The 19171-nt window shown below is 35.4% G+C and overlaps 1 long non-coding RNA gene across 1 annotated transcript; it reads right to left on the reverse strand.

Annotated features, from left to right (window-relative positions):
* Positions 1-18452: 18452 nt before the first annotated feature.
* LOC121411937 lies at positions 18453-19164 on the reverse strand. The gene is made up of 2 exons (XR_005969559.1): positions 19105-19164; positions 18453-18657 (listed from the first exon to the last, which is right to left on the reverse strand). It is a non-coding gene; the product is annotated as an uncharacterized LOC121411937 (long non-coding RNA).
* Positions 19165-19171: the final 7 nt, after the last annotated feature.

The following is a 19171-nucleotide window of genomic DNA, read 5'->3' on the forward strand; positions in this document are numbered from 1 at the left end:
CCTCCATTGAAACTTGCCTCACCTCCTTTTAAATTGGCATTACCATGTAGTTCTTTTTAAAAACCTCCATTGAAACTTGCCTCATATGCACCTCCTTTTAAACTGGCTTCACCATAATGTGTAGTACAGTTTGTTCTTTTTAAAAACCTCCATTGAAACTTGCCTCACCTCCTTTTAAATTGGCATTACCATGTAGTTCTTTTTAAAAACCTCCATTGAAACTTGCCTCATATGCACCTCCTTTTAAACTGGCTTCACCATAATGTGTAGTACAGTTTGTTCTTTTTAAAAACCTCCATTGAAACTTGCCTCACCTCCTTTTAAATTGGCATTACCATGTAGTTCTTTTTAAAAACCTCCATTGAAACTTGCCTCATATGCACCTCCTTTTAAACTGGCTTCACCATAATGTGTAGTACAGTTTGTTCTTTTTAAAAACCTCCATTGAAACTTGCCTCACCTCCTTTTAAATTGGCATTACCATGTAGTTCTTTTTAAAAACCTCCATTGAAACTTGCCTCATATGCACCTCCTTTTAAACTGGCTTCACCATAATGTGTAGTACAGTTTGTTCTTTTTAAAAACCTCCATTGAAACTTGCCTCACCTCCTTTTAAATTGGCATTACCATGTAGTTCTTTTTAAATACCTCCATTGAAACTTGCCTCATATGCACCTCCGTTTAAACTGGCTTCACCATAATGTGTAGTACAGTTTGTTCTTTTTAAAAACCTCCATTGAAACTTGCCTCACCTCCTTTTAAATTTGCTTCACCATCATTTGTAGTAAAGTTTATTCTTTTTAAAAACCTCCATTGGAACTTGCCTCACCTCCTTTTATTGGCTTCACCATAATTTGGAGTATAAGAACCTCCATTGAAACTTGTATGGCTTCACCGTAATTTGTAGTTATTAAAACTTACCTCACCTCCTTTTAAATTGGCTTCACCATAATTTGTAATTCTTTTAAAAAAACCTCCATTGAAACTTTCCTCACCTCCTTTTAAATTGGCATTACCATGTAGTTCTTTTTAAAAACCTCCATTGAAACTTGCCTCACCTAGCTCCTTTTAATTTGTACAGTTTATTTTAGTTTATATTAAAACAGTACAGTTTATTCTTTTCCAAAGCCTCCATTGAAGCTTGCCTCACCTCCTTTTAAACTGGCTTCACCATAATGTGTGGTACAGTTTATTAAAAAACCTCCATTGAAACTTGCCTCACCTCCTTTCAAACTGGCTTCACCATTATGTGTAGTACAGTTTGTTCTTTTGAAAAAAACCTCCATTGAAACTTGCCTCACCTCCTTTTAAACTGGCTTCACCATGTGTGGATTAGTTTATTCTTTTTAAAAAACCTCCATTGAAACTTGCCTCACCTCCTTTTAAATTGGCATTACCGTGTAGTTATTTTTAAAAACCTCCATTGAAACTTGCCTCATATGCACCTCCTTTTAAACTGGCTTCACCATAATGTGTGGTACAGTCTATTCTTTAAAAAAAACCTCCATTGAAACTTGCCTCACCTCCTTTTAAATTGGCTTCACCATCATTTGGAGTATAAATACCTCCATTGAAACTTGCCTCACCTCCTTTGAAAGTGGCTTCACCATAATGTGTGGTACAGTCTATTCTTTTTAAAACCTGAGCTCCATTGAAACTGAGCTCCATTGAAACTTGCCTCACCTCCTTTTAAATTGGCTTCACCATCATTTGGAGTATAAATACCTCCATTGAAACTTGCCTCACCTCCTTTGAAACTGGCTTCACCATAATGTGTGGTACAGTCTATTCTTTTTAAAAAACTGAGCTCCATTGAAACCTGCCTCACCTCCATTTAAACTGGCTTCAACATAATTTAGAGTACAGTTATAAAAATACCTCCATTGAAACTTGCCTCACCTCCTTTTGAACTGACTTTACAATTATGTGTAGTACAGTTTATTCTTTTGAAAAAAAACCTCCATTGAAACTTGCCTCACCTCCTTTTAAACTGGCTTCACCATAATGTGTAGTACAGTTTGTTCTTTTTAAAAACCTCCATTGAAACTTGCCTCATATGCACCTCCTTTTAAACTGGCTTCACCATAATGTGTAGTACAGTTTGTTCTTTTTAAAAACCTCCATTGAAACTTGCCTCACCTCCTTTTAAACTAGCTTCACCATAATGTGTGGTACAGTTTATTAAAAAAAACCTCCATTTAAACTTGCCTCACCTCCTTTCAAACTGGCTTCACCATAATGTGTGGTACAGTTTATTCTTTTAAAAAAACCTCCATTGAAACCTGCCTCACCTCCATTTTAATTGGCTTCACCATAATCAGAGTACAGTTATAAAAATACCTCCATTCAAACTTGCCTCACCTCCTTTTAAACTATCTTCACAAATATGTGTATTACAGTTTATTCTTTTGAAAAAAAACCTCCATTGAAACTTGCCTCACCTCCTTTTAAACTGGCTTCACCATAATGTGTGGTACAGTTTCTTTTTAAAAACCTCAATTGAAACCTGCCTCACCTCCATTTAAATTGGCTTCGCATAATTTAGAGTACAGTTATCAATACCTCCATTGAAACTTGCCTCATATGCACCTCCTTTTAAACTGGCTTCACCATAATGTGTAGTACAGTTTGTTCTTTTTAAAAACCTCCATTGAAACTTGCCTCACCTCCTTTTAAATTGGCATTACCATGTAGTTCTTTTTAAAAACCTCCATTGAAACTTGCCTCATATGCACCTCCGTTTAAACTGGCTTCACCATAATGTGTAGTACAGTTTGTTCTTTTTAAAAACTTCCATAGAATCTTGCCTCACCTCCTTTTAAATTGGCATTACCATGTAGTTCTTTTAAAAACCTCCATTGAAACTTGCCTCATATGCACCTCCTTTTAAACTGGCTTCACCATAATGTGTAGTACAGTTTGTTCTTTTTAAAAACCTCCATTGAAACTTGCCTCACCTCCTTTTAAATTGGCATTACCATGTAGTTCTTTTTAAAAACCTCCATTGAAACTTGCCTCATATGCACCTCCGTTTAAACTGGCTTCACCATAATGTGTAGTACAGTTTGTTCTTTTTAAAAACCTCCATTGAAACTTGCCTCACCTCCTTTTAAATTTGCTTCACCATCATTTGTAGTAAAGTTTATTCTTTTTAAAAACCTCCATTGGAACTTGCCTCACCTCCTTTTATTGGCTTCACCATAATTTGGAGTATAAGAACCTCCATTGAAACTTGTATGGCTTCACCGTAGTTTGTAGTTATTAAAACTTACCTCACCTCCTTTTAATTGGCTTCACCATAATTTGTAATTCTTTTAAAAAAACCTCCATTGAAACTTTCCTCACCTCCTTTTAAATTGGCATTACCATGTAGTTCTTTTTAAAACCTCCATTGAAACTTGCCTCACCTAGCTCCTTTTAATTTGTACAGTTTATTTTAGTTTATATTAAAACAGTACAGTTTATTCTTTTCCAAAGCCTCCATTGAAGCTTGCCTCACCTCCTTTTAAACTGGCTTCACCATAATGTGTGGTACAGTTTATTAAAAAACCTCCATTGAAACTTGCCTCACCTCCTTTCAAACTGGCTTCACCATTATGTGTAGTACAGTTTGTTCTTTTGAAAAAAACCTCCATTGAAACTTGCCTCACCTCCTTTTAAACTGGCTTCACCATGTGTGGATTAGTTTATTCTTTTTAAAAAACCTCCATTGAAACTTGCCTCACCTCCTTTTAAATTGGCATTACCATGTAGTTATTTTTAAAAACCTCCATTGAAACTTGCCTCATATGCACCTCCTTTTAAACTGGCTTCACCATAATGTGTGGTACAGTCTATTCTTTAAAAAAAACCTCCATTGAAACTTGCCTCACCTCCTTTTAAATTGGCTTCATCATCATTTGGAGTATAAATACCTCCATTGAAACTTGCTTCACCTCCTTTGAAAGTGGCTTCACCATAATGTGTGGTACAGTCTATTCTTTTTAAAAACCTGAGCTCCATTGAAACTGAGCTCCATTGAAACTTGCCTCACCTCCTTTTAAATTGGCTTCACCATCATTTGGAGTATAAATACCTCCATTGAAACTTGCCTCACCTCCTTTGAAACTGGCTTCACCATAATGTGTGGTACAGTCTATTCTTTTTAAAAAACTGAGCTCCATTGAAACCTGCCTCACCTCCATTTAAACTGGCTTCAACATAATTTAGAGTACAGTTATAAAAATACCTCCATTGAAACTTGCCTCACCTCCTTTTAAACTGGCTTGACCATTATGTGTAGTACAGTTTATTCTTTTGAAAAAAAACCTCCATTGAAACTTGCCTCACCTCCTTTTAAACTGGCTTCACCATAATGTGTAGTACAGTTTGTTCTTTTTAAAAACCTCCATTGAAACTTGCCTCATATGCACCTCCTTTTAAACTGGCTTCACCATAATGTGTAGTACAGTTTGTTCTTTTTAAAAACCTCCATTGAAACTTGCCTCACCTCCTTTTAAACTAGCTTCACCATAATGTGTGGTACAGTTTATTAAAAAAACCTCCATTTAAACTTGCCTCACCTCCTTTCAAACTGGCTTCACCATAATGTGTGGTACAGTTTATTCTTTTAAAAAAACCTCCATTGAAACCTGCCTCACCTCCATTTTAATTGGCTTCACCATAATTCAGAGTACAGTTATAAAAATACCTCCATTCAAACTTGCCTCACCTCCTTTTAAACTATCTTCACAATTATGTGTATTACAGTTTATTCTTTTGAAAAAAAACCTCCATTGAAACTTGCCTCACCTCCTTTTAAACTGGCTTCACCATAATGTGTGGTACAGTTTATTCTTTTTAAAAACCTCAATTGAAACCTGCCTCACCTCCATTTAAATTGGCTTCGTCATAATTTAGAGTACAGTTATCAATACCTCCATTGAAACTTGCCTCACCTCTAAACTGGCTTCACCATAATGTGTGGTACAGTTTATTCTTTTTAAAAAACTGAGCTCCATTGAAACTTGCCTCACCTCCTTTTAAATTGGCTTCGCCATCATTTGGAGTATAAAAACCTCTATTCAAACTTGCCTCGCCTCCAATTAAACTGGCTTCACCATTAGTTTGTTCTTTTGAAAAAAAAACCTCCATTGAAACTTGCCTCACTTCCTTTTAAACTGGCTTCACCATATGTGTGGTACAGTTTATTCTTTTTAAAAAACCTCCATTGAAACTTACCTCGCCTCCATTTAAACTGGCTTCACCATTATGTGTAGTACAGTTTATTCTTTGAAAAAACCTCCATTGAAACTTGCCTCACCTCCATTTGAATTGGCTTCACCATAATGTGTGGTACAGTTTAATAAAAAACCTCCATTTAAACTTGCCTCACCTCCTTTCAAACTGGCTTCACCATAATGTGTGGTACGGTTTATTCTTTTTAAAAAACTGAGCTCCATTGAAACTTGCCTCACCTCCTTTTAAATTGGCTTCACCATCATTTGGAGTATAAATACCTCCATTGAAACTTGCTTCACCTCCTTTGAAACTGGCTTCACCATAATGTGTAGTACAGTTTGTTCTTTTTAAAAACCTCCATTGAAACTTGCCTCACCTCCTTTTAAATTGGCATTACCATGTAGTTCTTTTTAAAAACCTCCATTGAAACTTGCCTCATATGCACCTCCTTTTAAACTGGCTTCACCATAATGTGTAGTACAGTTTGTTCTTTTTAAAAACCTCCATTGAAACTTGCCTCACCTCATTTTAAATTTGCTTCACCATCATTTGTAGTACAGTTTATTCTTTTTAAAAACCTCCATTGGAACTTGCCTCACCTCCTTTTATTGGCTTCACCATAATTTGGAGTATAAGAACCTCCATTGAAACTTGCATGGCTTCATCGTAAATTGTAGTTATTAAATCTTACCTCACCTCCTTTTAAATTGGCTTCACCATAATTTGTAATTCTTTTAAAAAAACCTCCATTGAAACTTGCCTCACCTCCTTTTAAATTGGCTTCGCCATCATTTGGAGTATAAAAACCTCTATTCAAACTTGCCTCGCCTCCAATTAAACTGGCTTCACCATTAGTTTGTTCTTTTGAAAAAAAAACCTCCATTGAAACTTGCCTCACTTCCTTTTAAACTGGCTTCACCATATGTGTGGTACAGTTTATTCTTTTTAAAAAACCTCCATTGAAACTTACCTCGCCTCCATTTAAACTGGCTTCACCATTATGTGTAGTACAGTTTATTCTTTTGAAAAAACCTCCATTGAAACTTGCCTCACCTCCATTTGAATTGGCTTCACCATAATGTGTGGTACAGTTTAATAAAAAACCTCCATTTAAACTTGCCTCACCTCCTTTCAAACTGGCTTCACCATAATGTGTGGTACGGTTTATTCTTTTTAAAAAACTGAGCTCCATTGAAACTTGCCTCACCTCCTTTAAGCTGGCTTCACCATCATTTGGAGTATAAATACCTCCATTGAAACTTGCTTCACCTCCTTTGAAAGTGGCTTCACCATAATGTGTGGTACAGTCTATTCTTTTTAAAAACCTGAGCTCCATTGAAACTGAGCTCCATTGAAACTTGCCTCACCTCCTTTTAAATTGGCTTCACCATCATTTGGAGTATAAATACCTCCATTGAAACTTGCCTCACCTCCTTTGAAACTGGCTTCACCATAATGTGTGGTACAGTCTATTCTTTTTAAAAAACTGAGCTCCATTGAAACCTGCCTCACCTCCATTTAAACTGGCTTCAACATAATTTAGAGTACAGTTATAAAAATACCTCCATTGAAACTTGCCTCACCTCCTTTTGAACTGACTTCACAATTATGTGTAGTACAGTTTATTCTTTTGAAAAAAAACCTCCATTGAAACTTGCCTCACCTCCTTTTAAACTGGCTTCACCATAATGTGTAGTACAGTTTGTTCTTTTTAAAAACCTCCATTGAAACTTGCCTCACCTCCTTTTAAATTGGCATTACCATGTAGTTCTTTTTAAAAACCTCCATTGAAACTTGCCTCATATGCACCTCCTTTTAAACTGGCTTCACCATAATGTGTAGTACAGTTTGTTCTTTTTAAAAACCTCCATTGAAACTTGCCTCACCTCATTTTAAATTTGCTTCACCATCATTTGTAGTACAGTTTATTCTTTTTAAAAACCTCCATTGGAACTTGCCTCACCTCCTTTCATTGGCTTCACCATAATTTGGAGTATAAGAACCTCCATTGAAACTTGCATGGCTTCATCGTAAATTGTAGTTATTAAATCTTACCTCACCTCCTTTTAAATTGGCTTCACCATAATTTGTAATTCTTTTAAAAAAACCTCCATTGAAACTTTCCTCACCTCCTTTTAAATTGGCATTACCATGTAGTTCTTTTAAAAACCTCCATTGAAACTTGCCTCACCTAGCTCCTTTTAATTTGTACAGTTTATTTTAGTTTATATTAAAACAGTACAGTTTTATTCTTTTCCAAAGCCTCCATTGAAGCTTGCCTCACCTCCTTTTAAACTGGCTTCACCATAATGTGTGGTACAGTTTATTAAAAAACCTCCATTGAAACTTGCCTCACCTCCTTTCAAACTGGCTTCACCATAATGTGTGGTACAGTTTATTCTTTTTAAAAAACCTCCATTGAAACTTGCCTCGCCTCCATTTAAACTGGCTTCACCATTATGTGTAGTACAGTTTGTTCTTTTGAAAAAAACCTCCATTGAAACTTGCCTCACGTCCTTTTAAACTGGCTTCACCATGTGTGGTACAGTTTATTCTTTTTAAAAAACCTCCATTGAAACTTGCCTCACCTCCTTTTAAATTGGCATTACCATGTAGTTATTTTTAAAAACCTCCATTGAAACTTGCCTCATATGCACCTCCTTTTAAACTGGCTTCACCATAATGTGTGGTACAGTCTATTCTTTAAAAAAAAAACCTCCATTGAAACTTGCCTCATATGCACCTCCTTTTAAACTGGCTTCACCATAATGTGTAGTACAGTTTGTTCTTTTTAAAAACCTCCATTGAAACTTGCCTCACCTCCTTTTAAATTGGCATTACCATGTAGTTCTTTTTAAAAACCTCCATTGAAACTTGCCTCATATGCACCTCCTTTTAAACTGGCTTCACCATAATGTGTAGTACAGTTTGTTCTTTTTAAAAACCTCCATTGAAACTTGCCTCACCTCCTTTTAAATTGGCATTACCATGTAGTTCTTTTTAAAAACCTCCATTGAAACTTGCCTCATATGCACCTCCTTTTAAACTGGCTTCACCATAATGTGTAGTACAGTTTGTTCTTTTTAAAAACTTCCATTGAATCTTGCCTCACCTCCTTTTAAATTGGCATTACCATGTAGTTCTTTTTAAAAACCTCCATTGAAACTTGCCTCATATGCACCTCCTTTTAAACTGGCTTCACCATAATGTGTAGTACAGTTTGTTCTTTTTAAAAACCTCCATTGAAACTTGCCTCACCTCCTTTTAAATTTGCTTCACCATCATTTGTAGTAAAGTTTATTCTTTTTAAAAACCTCCATTGGAACTTGCCTCACCTCCTTTTATTGGCTTCACCATAATTTGGAGTATAAGAACCTCCATTGAAACTTGTATGGCTTCACCGTAATTTGTAGTTATTAAAACTTACCTCACCTCCTTTTAAATTGGCTTCACCATAATTTGTAATTCTTTTAAAAAAACCTCCATTGAAACTTTCCTCACCTCCTTTTAAATTGGCATTACCATGTAGTTCTTTTTAAAAACCTCCATTGAAACTTGCCTCACCTAGCTCCTTTTAATTTGTACAGTTTATTTTAGTTTATATTAAAACAGTACAGTTTATTCTTTTCCAAAGCCTCCATTGAAGCTTGCCTCACCTCCTTTTAAACTGGCTTCACCATAATGTGTGGTACAGTTTATTAAAAACCTCCATTGAAACTTGCCTCACCTCCTTTCAAACTGGCTTCACCATAATGTGTGGTACAGTCTATTCTTTAAAAAAAAACCTCCATTGAAACTTGCCTCACCTTCTTTTAAACTGGCTTCACCATAATGTGTAGTACAGTTTGTTCTTTTTAAAAACCTCCATTGAAACTTGCCTCACCTCCTTTTAAATTGGCATTACCATGTAGTTCTTTTTAAAAACCTCCATTGAAACTTGCCTCATATGCACCTCCTTTTAAACTGGCTTCACCATAATGTGTAGTACAGTTTGTTCTTTTTAAAAACCTCCATTGAAACTTGCCTCACCTCCTTTTAAATTGGCATTACCATGTAGTTCTTTTTAAAAACCTCCATTGAAACTTGCCTCATATGCACCTCCTTTTAAACTGGCTTCACCATAATGTGTAGTACAGTTTGTTCTTTTTAAAAACCTCCATTGAAACTTGCCTCACCTCCTTTTAAATTGGCATTACCATGTAGTTCTTTTTAAAAACCTCCATTGAAACTTGCCTCATATGCACCTCCTTTTAAACTGGCTTCACCATAATGTGTAGTACAGTTTGTTCTTTTTAAAAACCTCCATTGAAACTTGCCTCACCTCCTTTTAAATTGGCATTACCATGTAGTTCTTTTTAAAAACCTCCATTGAAACTTGCCTCATATGCACCTCCTTTTAAACTGGCTTCACCATAATGTGTAGTACAGTTTGTTCTTTTTAAAAACCTCCATTGAAACTTGCCTCACCTCCTTTAAATTGGCATTACCATGTAGTTCTTTTTAAAAACCTCCATTGAAACTTGCCTCATATGCACCTCCGTTTAAACTGGCTTCACCATAATGTGTAGTACAGTTTGTTCTTTTTAAAAACCTCCATTGAAACTTGCCTCACCTCCTTTTAAATTTGCTTCACCATCATTTGTAGTAAAGTTTATTCTTTTTAAAAACCTCCATTGGAACTTGCCTCACCTCCTTTTATTGGCTTCACCATAATTTGGAGTATAAGAACCTCCATTGAAACTTGTATGGCTTCACCGTAATTTGTAGTTATTAAAACTTACCTCACCTCCTTTTAAATTGGCTTCACCATAATTTGTAATTCTTTTAAAAAAACCTCCATTGAAACTTTCCTCACCTCCTTTTAAATTGGCATTACCATGTAGTTCTTTTTAAAAACCTCCATTGAAACTTGCCTCACCTAGCTCCTTTTAATTTGTACAGTTTATTTTAGTTTATATTAAAACAGTACAGTTTATTCTTTTCCAAAGCCTCCATTGAAGCTTGCCTCACCTCCTTTTAAACTGGCTTCACCATAATGTGTGGTACAGTTTATTAAAAAACCTCCATTGAAACTTGCCTCACCTCCTTTCAAACTGGCTTCACCATTATGTGTAGTACAGTTTGTTCTTTTGAAAAAAACCTCCATTGAAACTTGCCTCACCTCCTTTTAAACTGGCTTCACCATGTGTGGATTAGTTTATTCTTTTTAAAAAACCTCCATTGAAACTTGCCTCACCTCCTTTTAAATTGGCATTACCATGTAGTTATTTTTAAAAACCTCCATTGAAACTTGCCTCATATGCACCTCCTTTTAAACTGGCTTCACCATAATGTGTGGTACAGTCTATTCTTTAAAAAAAACCTCCATTGAAACTTGCCTCACCTTCTTTTAAATTGGCATTACCATGTAGTTCTTTTTAAAAACCTCCATTGAAACTTGCCTCATATGCACCTCCTTTTAAACTGGCTTCACCATAATGTGTAGTACAGTTTGTTCTTTTTAAAAACTTCCATTGAATCTTGCCTCACCTCCTTTTAAATTGGCATTACCATGTAGTTCTTTTTAAAAACCTCCATTGAAACTTGCCTCATATGCACCTCCGTTTAAACTGGCTTCACCATAATGTGTAGTACAGTTTGTTCTTTTTAAAAACCTCCATTGAAACTTGCCTCACCTCCTTTTAAATTGGCATTACCATGTAGTTCTTTTTAAAAACCTCCATTGAAACTTGCCTCATATGCACCTCCTTTAAACTGGCTTCACCATAATGTGTAGTACAGTTTGTTCTTTTTAAAAACCTCCATTGAAACTTGCCTCACCTCCTTTTAAATTGGCATTACCATGTAGTTCTTTTTAAAAACCTCCATTGAAACTTGCCTCATATGCACCTCCTTTTAAACTGGCTTCACCATAATGTGTAGTACAGTTTGTTCTTTTTAAAAACCTCCATTGAAACTTGCCTCACCTCCTTTTAAATTGGCATTACCATGTAGTTCTTTTTAAAAACCTCCATTGAAACTTGCCTCATATGCACCTCCGTTAAACTGGCTTCACCATAATGTGTAGTACAGTTTGTTCTTTTTAAAAACCTCCATTGAAACTTGCCTCACCTCCTTTTAAATTTGCTTCACCATCATTTGTAGTAAAGTTTATTCTTTTAAAAACCTCCATTGGAACTTGCCTCACCTCCTTTTATTGGCTTCACCATAATTTGGAGTATAAGAACCTCCATTGAAACTTGTATGGCTTCACCGTAATTTGTAGTTATTAAAACTTACCTCACCTCCTTTTAAATTGGCTTCACCATAATTTGTAATTCTTTTAAAAAAACCTCCATTGAAACTTTCCTCACCTCCTTTTAAATTGGCATTACCATGTAGTTCTTTTTAAAAACCTCCATTGAAACTTGCCTCACCTAGCTCCTTTTAATTTGTACAGTTTATTTTAGTTTATATTAAAACAGTACAGTTTATTCTTTTCCAAAGCCTCCATTGAAGCTTGCCTCACCTCCTTTTAAACTGGCTTCACCATAATGTGTGGTACAGTTTATTAAAAAACCTCCATTGAAACTTGCCTCACCTCCTTTCAAACTGGCTTCACCATTATGTGTAGTACAGTTTGTTCTTTTGAAAAAAACCTCCATTGAAACTTGCCTCACCTCCTTTTAAACTGGCTTCACCATGTGTGGATTAGTTTATTCTTTTTAAAAAACCTCCATTGAAACTTGCCTCACCTCCTTTTAAATTGGCATTACCATGTAGTTATTTTTAAAAACCTCCATTGAAACTTGCCTCATATGCACCTCCTTTTAAACTGGCTTCACCATAATGTGTGGTACAGTCTATTCTTTAAAAAAAACCTCCATTGAAACTTGCCTCACCTTCTTTTAAACTGGCTTCACCATAATGTGTAGTACAGTTTGTTCTTTTTAAAAAACCTCCATTGAAACTTGCCTCACCTCCTTTTAAATTGGCATTACCATGTAGTTCTTTTTAAAAACCTCCATTGAAACTTGCCTCATATGCACCTCCTTTTAAACTGGCTTCACCATAATGTGTAGTACAGTTTGTTCTTTTTAAAAACCTCCATTGAAACTTGCCTCACCTCCTTTTAAATTGGCATTACCATGTAGTTCTTTTTAAAAACCTCCATTGAAACTTGCCTCATATGCACCTCCTTTTAAACTGGCTTCACCATAATGTGTAGTACAGTTTGTTCTTTTTAAAAACCTCCATTGAAACTTGCCTCACCTCCTTTTAAATTGGCATTACCATGTAGTTCTTTTTAAAAACCTCCATTGAAACTTGCCTCATATGCACCTCCTTTTAAACTGGCTTCACCATAATGTGTAGTACAGTTTGTTCTTTTTAAAAACCTCCATTGAAACTTGCCTCACCTCCTTTAAATTGGCATTACCATGTAGTTCTTTTTAAAAACCTCCATTGAAACTTGCCTCATATGCACCTCCTTTTAAACTGGCTTCACCATAATGTGTAGTACAGTTTGTTCTTTTTAAAAACCTCCATTGAAACTTGCCTCACCTCCTTTTAAATTGGCATTACCATGTAGTTCTTTTTAAAAACCTCCATTGAAACTTGCCTCATATGCACCTCCGTTTAAACTGGCTTCACCATAATGTGTAGTACAGTTTGTTCTTTTTAAAAACCTCCATTGAAACTTGCCTCACCTCCTTTTAAATTTGCTTCACCATCATTTGTAGTAAAGTTTATTCTTTTTAAAACCTCCATTGGAACTTGCCTCACCTCCTTTTATTGGCTTCACCATAATTTGGAGTATAAGAACCTCCATTGAAACTTGTATGGCTTCACCGTAATTTGTAGTTATTAAAACTTACCTCACCTCCTTTTAAATTGGCTTCACCATAATTTGTAATTCTTTTAAAAAAACCTCCATTGAAACTTTCCTCACCTCCTTTTAAATTGGCATTACCATGTAGTTCTTTTTAAAAACCTCCATTGAAACTTGCCTCACCTAGCTCCTTTTAATTTGTACAGTTTATTTTAGTTTATATTAAAACAGTACAGTTTATTCTTTTCCAAAGCCTCCATTGAAGCTTGCCTCACCTCCTTTTAAACTGGCTTCACCATAATGTGTGGTACAGTTTATTAAAAAACCTCCATTGAAACTTGCCTCACCTCCTTTCAAACTGGCTTCACCATTATGTGTAGTACAGTTTGTTCTTTTGAAAAAAACCTCCATTGAAACTTGCCTCACCTCCTTTTAAACTGGCTTCACCATGTGTGGATTAGTTTATTCTTTTTAAAAAACCTCCATTGAAACTTGCCTCACCTCCTTTTAAATTGGCATTACCATGTAGTTATTTTTAAAAACCTCCATTGAAACTTGCCTCATATGCACCTCCTTTTAAACTGGCTTCACCATAATGTGTGGTACAGTCTATTCTTTAAAAAAAACCTCCATTGAAACTTGCCTCACCTTCTTTTAAACTGGCTTCACCATAATGTGTAGTACAGTTTGTTCTTTTTAAAAACCTCCATTGAAACTTGCCTCACCTCCTTTTAAATTGGCATTACCATGTAGTTCTTTTTAAAAACCTCCATTGAAACTTGCCTCATATGCACCTCCTTTTAAACTGGCTTCACCATAATGTGTAGTACAGTTTGTTCTTTTTAAAACCTCCATTGAAACTTGCCTCACCTCCTTTTAAATTGGCATTACCATGTAGTTCTTTTTAAAACCTCCATTGAAACTTGCCTCATATGCACCTCCTTTTAAACTGGCTTCACCATAATGTGTAGTACAGTTTGTTCTTTTTAAAAACCTCCATTGAAACTTGCCTCACCTCCTTTTAAATTGGCATTACCATGTAGTTCTTTTTAAAAACCTCCATTGAAACTTGCCTCATATGCACCTCCTTTTAAACTGGCTTCACCATAATGTGTAGTACAGTTTGTTCTTTTTAAAACCTCCATTGAAACTTGCCTCACCTCATTTTAAATTTGCTTCACCATCATTTGTAGTACAGTTTATTCTTTTAAAAACCTCCATTGGAACTTGCCTCACCTCCTTTTATTGGCTTCACCATAATTTGGAGTATAAGAACCTCCATTGAAACTTGCATGGCTTCATCGTAAAATGTAGTTATTAAATCTTACCTCACCTCCTTTTAGATTGGCTTCACCATAATTTGTAATTCTTTTAAAAAAACCTCCATTGAAACTTTCCTCACCTCCTTTTAAATTGGCATTACCATGTAGTTCTTTTTAAAACCTCCATTGAAACTTGCCTCACCTAGCTCCTTTTAATTTGTACAGTTTATTTTAGTTTTTATTAAAACAGTACAGTTTATTCTTTTCCAAAGCCTCCATTGAAGCTTGCCTCACCTCCTTTTAAACTGGCTTCACCATAATGTGTGGTACAGTTTATTAAAAAACCTCCATTGAAACTTGCCTCACCTCCTTTCAAACTGGCTTCACCATAATGTGTGGTACAGTTTATTCTTTTTAAAAAACCTCCATTGAAACTTGCCTCGCCTCCATTTAAACTGGCTTCACCATTATGTGTAGTACAGTTTGTTCTTTTGAAAAAAACCTCCATTGAAACTTGCCTCACGTCCTTTTAAACTGGCTTCACCATGTGTGGTACAGTTTATTCTTTTTAAAAAACCTCCATTGAAACTTGCCTCACCTCCTTTTAAATTGGCATTACCATGTAGTTATTTTTAAAAACCTCCATTGAAACTTGCCTCATATGCACCTCCTTTAAAACTGGCTTCACCATAATGTGTGGTACAGTCTATTCTTTAAAAAAAAACCTCCATTGAAACTTGCCTCATATGCACCTCCTTTTAAACTGGCTTCACCATAATGTGTAGTACAGTTTGTTCTTTTTAAAAACCTCCATTGAAACTTGCCTCACCTCCTTTTAAATTGGCATTACCATGTAGTTCTTTTTAAAAACCTCCATTGAAACTTGCCTCATATGCACCTCCGTTTAAACTGGCTTCACCATAATGTGTAGTACAGTTTGTTCTTTTTAAAAACCTCCATTGAAACTTGCCTCACCTCCTTTTAAATTTGCTTCACCATCATTTGTAGTACAGTTTATTCTTTTTAAAAACCTCCATTGGAACTTGCCTCACCTCCTTTTATTGGCTTCACCATAATTTGGAGTATAAGAACCTCCATTGAAACTTGTATGGCTTCACCGTAATTTGTAGTTATTAAAACTTACCTCACCTCCTTTTAAATTGGCTTCACCATAATTTGTAATTCTTTTAAAAAAACCTCCATTGAAACTTGCCTCACCTCCTTTTAATTGGCATTACCAGGTAGTTCTTTTAAAAACCTCCATTGAAACTTGCCTCACCTAGCTCCTTTTAATTTGTACAGTTTATTTTAGTTTATATCAAACAGTACAGTTTATTCTTTTCCAAAGCCTGCATTGAAGCTTGCCCCACCTCCTTTTAAACTGGCTTCACCATAATGTGTGGTACAGTTTATTAAAAACCTCCATTGAAACTTGCCTCACCTCCTTTCAAACTGGCTTCACCATAATGTGTGGTACAGTTTATTCTTTTTAAAAAACCTCCATTGAAACTTGCCTCGCCTCCATTTAAACTGGCTTCACCATTATGTGTAGTACAGTTTGTTCTTTTGAAAAAAACCTCCATTGAAACTTGCCTCATATGCACCTCCTTTTAAACTGGCTTCACCATAATGTGTAGTACAGTTTGTTCTTTTTAAAAACCTCCATTGAAACTTGCCTCACCTCCTTTTAAATTGGCATTACCATGTAGTTCTTTTTAAAAACCTCCATTGAAACTTGCCTCATATGCACCTCCTTTTAAACTGGCTTCACCATAATGTGTAGTACAGTTTGTTCTTTTTAAAAACCTCCATTGAAACTTGCCTCACCTCATTTTAAATTTGCTTCACCATCATTTGTAGTACAGTTTATTCTTTTTAAAAACCTCCATTGAAACTTGCCTCGCCTCCATTTAAACTGGCTTCACCATTATGTGTAGTACAGTTTTTTCTTTTGAAAAAAACCTCCATTGAATCTTGCCTCACCTCCTTTTAAACTGGCTTCACCATAATGTGTGGTACAGTTTATTAAAAAACCTCCATTGAAACTTGCCTCACCTCCTTTCAAACTGGCTTCACCATAATGTGTGGTACAGTTTATTCTTTTTAAAAAACCTCCATTGAAACTTGCCTCACCTCCTTTTAAACTGGCTTCACCATGTGTGGATTAGTTTATTCTTTTTAAAAAACCTCCATTGAAACTTGCCTCACCTCCTTTTAAACTGGCTTCACCATGTGTGGTACAGTTTATTCTTTTTAAAAAAACTCCATTGAAACTTGCCTCATATGCACCTCCTTTTAAACTGGCTTCACCATAATGTGTAGTACAGTTTGTTCTTTTTAAAAACCTCCATTGAAACTTGCCTCGCCTCCATTTAAACTGGCTTCACCATAATGTGTAGTACAGTTTGTTCTTTTTAAAAACCTCCATTGAAACTTGCCTCACCTTCTTTTAAATTGGCATTACCATGTAGTTCTTTTTAAAAACCTCCATTGAAACTTGCCTCATATGCACCTCCTTTTAAACTGGCTTCACCATAATGTGTAGTACAGTTTGTTCTTTTTAAAAACCTCCATTGAAACTTGCCTCACCTCCTTTAAATTGGCATTACCATGTAGTTCTTTTTAAAAACCTCCATTGAAACTTGCCTCATATGCACCTCCTTTTAAACTGGCTTCACCATAATGTGTAGTACAGTTTGTTCTTTTTAAAAACCTCCATTGAAACTTGCCTCACCTCCTTTTAAATTGGCATTACCATGTAGTTCTTTTTAAACCTCCATTGAAACTTGCCTCATATGCACCTCCTTTTAAACTGGCTTCACCATAATGTGTAGTACAGTTTGTTCTTTTTAAAAACCTCCATTGAAACTTGCCTCACCTCCTTTTAAATTGGCATTACCATGTAGTTCTTTTTAAAACCTCCATTGAAACTTGCCTCATATGCACCTCCTTTTAAACTGGCTTCACCATAATGTGTAGTACAGTTTGTTCTTTTAAAAACCTCCATTGAAACTTGCCTCACCTCATTTTAAATTTGCTTCACCATCATTTGTAGTACAGTTTATTCTTTTTAAAAACCTCCATTGGAACTTGCCTCACCTCTTTTTATTGGCTTCACCATAATTTGGAGTATAAGAACCTCCATTGAAACTTGCATGGCTTCATCGTAAATTGTAGTTATTAAATCTTACCTCACCTCCTTTTAAATTGGCTTCACCATAATTTGTAATTCTTTTAAAAAAACCTCCATTGAAACTTTCCTCACCTCCTTTTAAATTGGCATTACCATGTAGTTCTTTTTAAAAACCTCCATTGAAACTTGCCTCACCTAGCTCCTTTTAATTTGTACAGTTTATTTTAGTTTTTATTAAAACAGTACAGTTTATTCTTTTCCAAAGCCTCCATTGAAGCTTGCCTCACTCCTTTTAAACTGGCTTCACCATAATGTGTGGTACAGTTTATTAAAAAACCTCCATTGAAACTTGCCTCACCTCCTTTCAAACTGGCTTCACCATAATGTGTGGTACAGTTTATTCTTTTTAAAAAACCTCCATTGAAACTTGCCTCGCCTCCATTTAAACTGGCTTCACCATTATGTGTAGTACAGTTTGTTCTTTTGAAAAAAACCTCCATTGAAACTTGCCTCACGTCCTTTTAAACTGGCTTCACCATGTGTGGTACAGTTTATTCTTTTTAAAAAACCTCCATTGAAACTTGCCTCACCTCCTTTTAAATTGGCATTACCATGTAGTTATTTTTAAAAACCTCCATTGAAACTTGCCTCATATGCACCTCCTTTTAAACTGGCTTCACCATAATGTGTGGTACAGTCTATTCTTTAAAAAAAAAACCTCCATTGAAACTTGCCTCATATGCACCTCCTTTTAAACTGGCTTCACCATAATGTGTAGTACAGTTTGTTCTTTTTAAAAACCTCCATTGAAACTTGCCTCACCTCCTTTAAATTGGCATTACCATGTAGTTCTTTTTAAAAACCTCCATTGAAACTTGCCTCATATGCACCTCCGTTTAAACTGGCTTCACCATAATGTGTAGTACAGTTTGTTCTTTTTAAAAACCTCCATTGAAACTTGCCTCACCTCCTTTTAAATTTGCTTCACCATCATTTGTAGTACAGTTTATTCTTTTTAAAAACCTCCTGTGGCTGTAGTGAGGTCGACAACAAAAGACAAGCGAACAAAGGCCTCTACAGGATTTCGTTGTTTAATCGATTAATCTGATATCAAATCCGTACAATCAAATCATGTTGGTCGTATTAATCTATTGAATCCAATTGGTACTTTTAATCCTTCTTTCAAACCAATTCGTTCCTTTAATCTGATTGATATCTTTAATCCGTGAAAACTGTGGAGTCAATGATAAAGAAAAAGGAATCATAAATACCAGCAAAATGAAACATCTTAAATATCACTAGAGCAACATCAATCTTTGGAAGACCTAAATGGTCTAATATAAACTAGATTCCAAATTCTCTCCACTATACATATGATTGTTTACTCATTAAAGGTTTCAAACTACAAACGTTCAGCTTTGATCTCAATACAATTATAATAAAATTACAAATCAACAATCATCCTTGATATATCATATAATAAATGTAGTACAAAATGTAGTTTCTTGAGTCTTATTTGATTATGAATGGGATCGATGAGCCTGCTATAGTTTGTACATACATTATACATACTACATACACATTATCATTTGTCATTATGAACCAAGAAAAGGATCTCTAAAATCTCACTTTATGCTTAGACTATAATTAAAAATATATCAAATAAAACATCAACTAACCTCTTTGCTTGCTTTCTCAAGTAAATTGAATGTCTTCTGAGCCAGGATGTTTGTGATTTTTGAAGGG

The sequence above is a fragment of the Lytechinus variegatus genome, chromosome 3, assembly GCF_018143015.1.
Source record: "Lytechinus variegatus isolate NC3 chromosome 3, Lvar_3.0, whole genome shotgun sequence".
NCBI classification, from domain to species: domain Eukaryota; kingdom Metazoa; phylum Echinodermata; class Echinoidea; order Temnopleuroida; family Toxopneustidae; genus Lytechinus; species Lytechinus variegatus.